The sequence below is a fragment of the Zingiber officinale genome, chromosome 2A (assembly GCF_018446385.1).
Source record: "Zingiber officinale cultivar Zhangliang chromosome 2A, Zo_v1.1, whole genome shotgun sequence".
Lineage (NCBI taxonomy): Eukaryota > Viridiplantae > Streptophyta > Magnoliopsida > Zingiberales > Zingiberaceae > Zingiber > Zingiber officinale.
This window is the reverse complement of record NC_055988.1, coordinates 119340764-119347053: the sequence shown is the minus strand read 5'-3', so window position 1 is coordinate 119347053 and position 6290 is coordinate 119340764. Positions and strand designations below refer to the sequence as shown.

At 41.2% G+C, this 6290-nt stretch overlaps 1 long non-coding RNA gene across 2 annotated transcripts; it reads right to left on the bottom strand.

Moving 5' to 3' along the window:
* Positions 1 to 1324: 1324 nt before the first annotated feature.
* On the bottom strand, positions 1325 to 2908 carry LOC122039948. Of its 2 annotated transcripts, none has more exons than XR_006128449.1 (3): positions 2366 to 2908; positions 2120 to 2288; positions 1325 to 1382 (listed from the first exon to the last, which is right to left on the bottom strand). It is a non-coding gene; the product is annotated as an uncharacterized LOC122039948 (long non-coding RNA). The 2 variants fall into 2 exon arrangements; XR_006128450.1 differs by having other exon boundaries at positions 2376 to 2908.
* Between the last annotated feature and the right edge of the window lie 3382 nt (positions 2909 to 6290).

The following is a 6290-nucleotide window of genomic DNA, read 5'->3' as shown; positions in this document are numbered from 1 at the left end:
GGAAATCACAAATAACGACCACAAAACATAAAGCAACTAACTGCGAGCCGGCTCGGCTTGACACAATAATATCAAACCAAATACAAGAGAACTCAAATACATAAACAAGTATAAAACCCAAAATACAAATAGCGTAAGAAATACCAAAATCGTAAGATCGTCCTTGAATGTGACGTGGAACTGGCGGACAGGATCTCCAGGCGACTCCATACATCCTTTACCTGCTACCTGGTGAAATTACCAATATACGGGGTGGTGAGTATAAAGACTCAAAGGGTAATAGACAGATAGTGCATGAGTATAGTAAATCAAACTAGATGTTAGGATCGATGATAGCAGATACTACAGTGATATCATAATAAGTGTCCATACCTGAAACCATATCCTAGGCTAGTAGTAAAAGGTAAAGTGTAGCAAGGTCCTGCTACAGTACTGCTCATAACTACATGGTATCGTGTGAGGTATATACATGTCAACAGTAAGCAAGTCAGGGTCTAAACACATATCACAGGTATGAATCTCAACCTATGTAAGCATAACAGCATAAATAAACAACAACAGCATAAGCTAGTAACAACAACATAAATAAGCAACAACAACATAAGTAAACAACCAACAGATATAATAACAACAGCGTATGTACGGATGGTCACCCCGTCCACCTCTCTGCACCATGATCCCAGTATGGTCGAGAGGCCGGATCGATGACAACTGTACCATCCAAAGGCCGCCACTACTCTCGAGTGACCGGATGGACAGGTGCATAGTAGCTGAATAGCTACGTCTGCGACGGGGGTCCCTGCTGCGGACTCCAACTATCACTACCCATGAGTGTGGGGGGGCACGACAGACGCGACGCCCACCGCCACTACCCACGTGTGGCGTGCGACCACTACCGCACCCGCCTCACCCACAGAGGGAGACAGATCGTCGGCGATACGTGAAAACGTGATGCGAACAATGCAATCATCGTATATATATAAACGGTATGCTTACGTGCCAAGACGTAATAAGGTGTGGAAATAAGCAATGAATCAAAGCATATAAACATGGTATCAGGTGTCTATATATAACCAATACCTAATATCTAATGTCTGGCATCTGGTATCTGGTATCTGATACCTAGTAATATAGTATCTGCTAAATATCATCGATAGCAACGAGAGACTGTATAGATACAGAAACGAGTAGCTCAAAGATTGAGTGGAAGTATCAAACGCAGGAAAAATAAGAGTGGAGTCAAGATAGATACAGCAACTATCTGAACATAAAGCTCATGCACTAGGATCAAAATACTAAAGAGATAAAGCAAGAAGTACCCGCCTTAAATGTAGATCGAGCTAAACAATCCCCTGTTGAGACGCTCGTCTCAAACTAATGCCCTGCAAATCACACAAAATACAGTTTAGCTAACCACATATGCAATAACTAGCTAAACCTTAAAACCCAAACTAATTAGGGGAAACCCTAATCGAAATGATTAACATCAATTACACACCTCTATGATTCCTTTAATCTTCTCAATCATAATCAAAATCTATAAATCCATCATTTAATCCATTGTATCACCTATTGGACATCATGAATCAACTCTACTTGTTTTATCTCAATAACATGGACTAATCTCTTTCACCATCAATCATACCTACATTAGATTCAATAACCCTAATAACTCCATAGTTCAACCAATTTAAACAAACATAGTTCAATGCTAACCAAACCACTACATACCATGAAATCCGATCTCCATCTTCAACATTCCATCGAATTCCAAATATGCTACATCACCAAATCAATCCCAACCAACTAAGTATAAATTAACAACCTCAAACCATAATCAGATCCCAACATTCCACAATACCATACAAATAAATTTTATATTGATTAAGTCTCAATTATTTCAATCATCCTTTAGATAACTAAATTCCAAACATAAATACTCATATCAACTAATCAAGTCCATAATCCAATAATTAAATTCAACTAAACAATGAATCCATAATTTCACTATTTTATCCCTTAACCAAATGAACCAATTATCATCAAATCCTAATTAACCAAAACAATACTAATAGAATGGCTTCAACTCAATAAACATCCAATTCTAACCACAACTTACCTAATTCAATGTGCTCTGTTGTAGATTTGCAGCTGGGACCATTGCTGCTGGAAACTTGTGGCTTGAGCTATGGATCACCCACACACAGATACTATCAGAGCTGGGTAAAGATACTCCAAAATGACATCAAGATAGTTGCTGGAACCAGAGATAGAGCTACACAACGGTTCTACAATCCATGTACAGATCGAATGAGTGTCTTAACCAATGATCAAAAGAAAATGGAAACAGAGGTGCTCACCGTACCTTAACCTACCTTGATGACAGAGCCAATCTCAAGCTGCGAAGGAAAACCTGACGAAATCAGCTTGACTCTAGGGCTCGGGTAGAGGATCAAGTGGCGGCTATGGATGCGAGAGAAAGAGGGAGGTGGAGAAATGGATCTTCGGCGGCACAATGACGGCTAGGGCTCCGCCGGAAAGGTGGGATCGAGTGCTTGGCTCCCGACGAGGGTTGGATGTCCGCGGCTAGGTCTGTGAAATCGATGGCCAGATATGCGCCGATGACGAAGAGGTGGACTCGGCTCGGGTCGGTGCTCGAGTGTGCGCCAATGATCTGTGGATAATCGACGTCGATCGGCCAAAAGAGGGAAAATGGTCAGCGCGAGAGGGGAGAGGGAGGCTCTGCCGGTGCGGGGTGAGCGAGGCCGGCGATCCACCGACGCCGTTGCGGGCTTCGGAGGGTGGCGCGAGGAAGCGAAGGGGAGAAAGAGAATCGGCGAGATGGGGAAGAAGACAGGGCGGCGTGGCTTGGGTTGGGTGAGAAACGGAAGAAAAGGAGAACAACAAGAAAACAAATAAATAAAATATAAACTTAGGTATTTAATTAAACCCTAAGTTTAATTCCTCAATCAACTCCCACTAAAGCGTATTCCAAACAGGCTTTCTCTAAATCCAATAATTGATCCCCTTAAAATACGTCATACGAGCTCCGATTAAATCCCAGAAAATTCCTAAAAATTCCTGAAAAATCCAATAAGATTATTTGTCAAATAACCTTATTATTTAACTATTATTTGGGTACCGTATTTTACATTCTCCCCCACTAATAAAAATTTTGTCCCCAAATTTACTGCTCACCTTAGGTATTCTCATCTAAAGAGTTTCAACCAACCCACATACTCATAAACCCCTACATCCAAGTATCAAGAACAAATATCCAGCCGTAAAAGATAACTCTATGGGTTATGTGCTTACCCTGCTTCCGCTACTCTCACACTGCTGTCTAGTCAACTGTGAGTAAATCAATCATCCAAAATCCACAACACCTAGCATCAGAAAATCCTCTAACATCCACATTAAGCTCTCAGTCTGTTCATCTGTCTAAAGATGTAAAACGGTTCTAAAACATAACTTTATACTCTTGGTTTGTTGTAAACTCTATCACTATCGTAATGTGCATCATGAATCTCTATCCAGTTCAAAACTCAGAGATATACCCTGAGGTCCGATAATCTCTCTACCATATAATCCTACTACTCGATCTAAAGAATCCGTCCTACAAATCAATAACTAGGGAGCAAATTCGTTAACCAATCACTGATTTCCCAACGCATCGTATCCTCTCCATGTCCTGGGTAATCTCACAACAAAATTCATCATAACATGCTCCCAACTGCACTCTATTATCTGAATGTACTTACCAATGCATACACCCTATAACGGTTGTATCTTGTAAGTGTTAAGCAACTAGCTCCACACTTCTCCACGTTAGTGGGGGTCATCTATCCAAATGTACCCTCAAGGTCATCCTACCAGGTACATACAGTTCATGGTCAAAGTCTCCATAGGATAGGATACCTCGATCATCTACAGACTAGTCAAGCCAGCAATAGTATGCAGCTAACTCAGTCAATTCTCCGTCGGTACAAGTCATGAACTCAAATGTAACTTTTAGGTTATCTAACCAGCACACATAACCCGAGGATCAAAATCATTGTAAAATAGAGTGAGTCGGTCTCTTACTACCGAACTAATAAAATTTAACTCAGTACTCCACTATCTACACCGACAAGAACGGATCAAACTTCTACTGATCAAGTTAACCAAGGTAGATCGATCCCCTACTAACCGCAACAAGAGTAAACTGGTCCTCTACAAACTAAACCAACTAGGATAAATCAATCCTCTACTACCCAAGTCAATAAGAGTAATTGGTTCTCTACGAACCAAGGCAATACGAGTAAATTGGTTCTCCACAAACTGAAGAAATATGATATTTAGCATATACTAACCACTACTAAACTAGTGATAGCAGAAATTAATAACACTAGTGGTATAGTAAAAGAAGTCCTATGAGACTGTATTCCTTGATCTCTAGTAGGGTCAACCGTGATCAGTGATTGACCAACACATTTGATGTATGATACCAACAACTGGACATGTACTAACAAAAGCATACTAATACACAACATAACTGACATAACAGCTATGCATGCACTAACAGAAATGTAAGATAACGATATGCAAACATACCTCCTATAGCTTAGAGAATCCTGTCGCTGCCTGGTCCCAAAACCCGAAAAGTCACATCGAGAAATCAAATCACGAAAAACCAAATGAAAATAGGCCTCATAAAACCTCGCTCTGATACCAATAAATTGTCACGCCCCCCAGAGGTGTCCTTACCGAAAAATTTCGGCAGCATCTCCCCTGTACGGGTGATAATCTGAGGCATACATACATACAATATACATCAGCCACATACAGCTGGAATATATCTACACAACCACGCAGTTATATAATCAGCCCACTCGGCTGGAACAGAAATAAATACAACCACGCAGTTATATAAATATATTAATCAGCCCACACGGCTGTACTAACATCAACACAGCGGAAATCACAAATAACGACCACAAAACATAAAGCAACTAACTGCGAGCCGGCTCGGCTTGACACAATAATATCAAACCAAATATAAGAGAACTCAAATACATAAACAAGTATAAAACCCAAAATACAAATAGCGTAAGAAATACCAAAATCGTAAGATCGTCCTCGAATGTGACGTGGAACTGGCGGACAGGATCTCATGGCGACTCCATACATCCTTTACCTGCTACCTGGTGAAATTACCAATATACGGGGTGGTGAGTATAAAGACTCAGCGGGTAATAGACAGATAGTGCATGAGTATAGTAAATCAAACTAGAGATGCAAAGGTATACAGTCTCGTATGGAAATAGCAGATACTACAGTGATATCATAATAAGTGTTCATACCTGAAACCATATCCTAGGCTAGTAGTAAAAGGTAAAGTGTAGCAAGGTCCTGCTACAGTACTGCTCATAACTACATGGTATCGTGTGAGGTATATACATGTCAACAGTAAGCAAGTTAGGGTGTAAACACATATCACAGGTATGAATCTCAACCTATGTAAGCATAACAACATAAATAAACAACAACAGGATAAGCTAGTAACAACAACATAGATAAGCAACAACAGCATAAGTAAACAACCAACAGATATAATAACAACAGCGTATGTACGGATGGTCACCCCGCTCACCTCTCTGCACCATGACCCCAGTATGGTCGAGAGGCCGGATCGATGACAACTGTACCATCCAAAGGCCGCCACTACTCTCGAGTGACCGGATGGACAGGTGCATAGTAGCTGAATAGCTACGTCTGCGATGGGGGTCCCTGCTGCCCGCGACTCCAGCTATCACTACCCATGAGTGTGCGAGTGGGGGCACGACAGGACATGCGGCACGCTCCAGCTACCACTACCCATGAGTGGCCGAGTGTGCGGCCCAGGCCAACGACCGCCTCAACCACAAGGGAGACAGGATCGTCGGCAATGCATGAAATGACATGATGCGAACAATGCAACAGTCATCATATATATATAAACAGAAACAGGTATGCTACATGAAGCCAGCATGCTCAGTAAGGTGTGTAAATAAACAGCAATCAAAGCATATAAACATGGTATCAGGTGTCTATATATAACCAATACCTAATATCTAATGTCTGGCATCTGGTATCTGGTATCTGATACCTAGTAATATAGTATCTGCTAAATATCATCGATAGCAACGAGAGACTGTATAGATACAGAAACGAGTAGCTCAAAGATTGAGTGGAAGTATCAAACGCAGGAAAAATAAGAGTGGAGTCAAGATAGATACAGCAACTATCTGAACATAAAGCTCATGCACTAG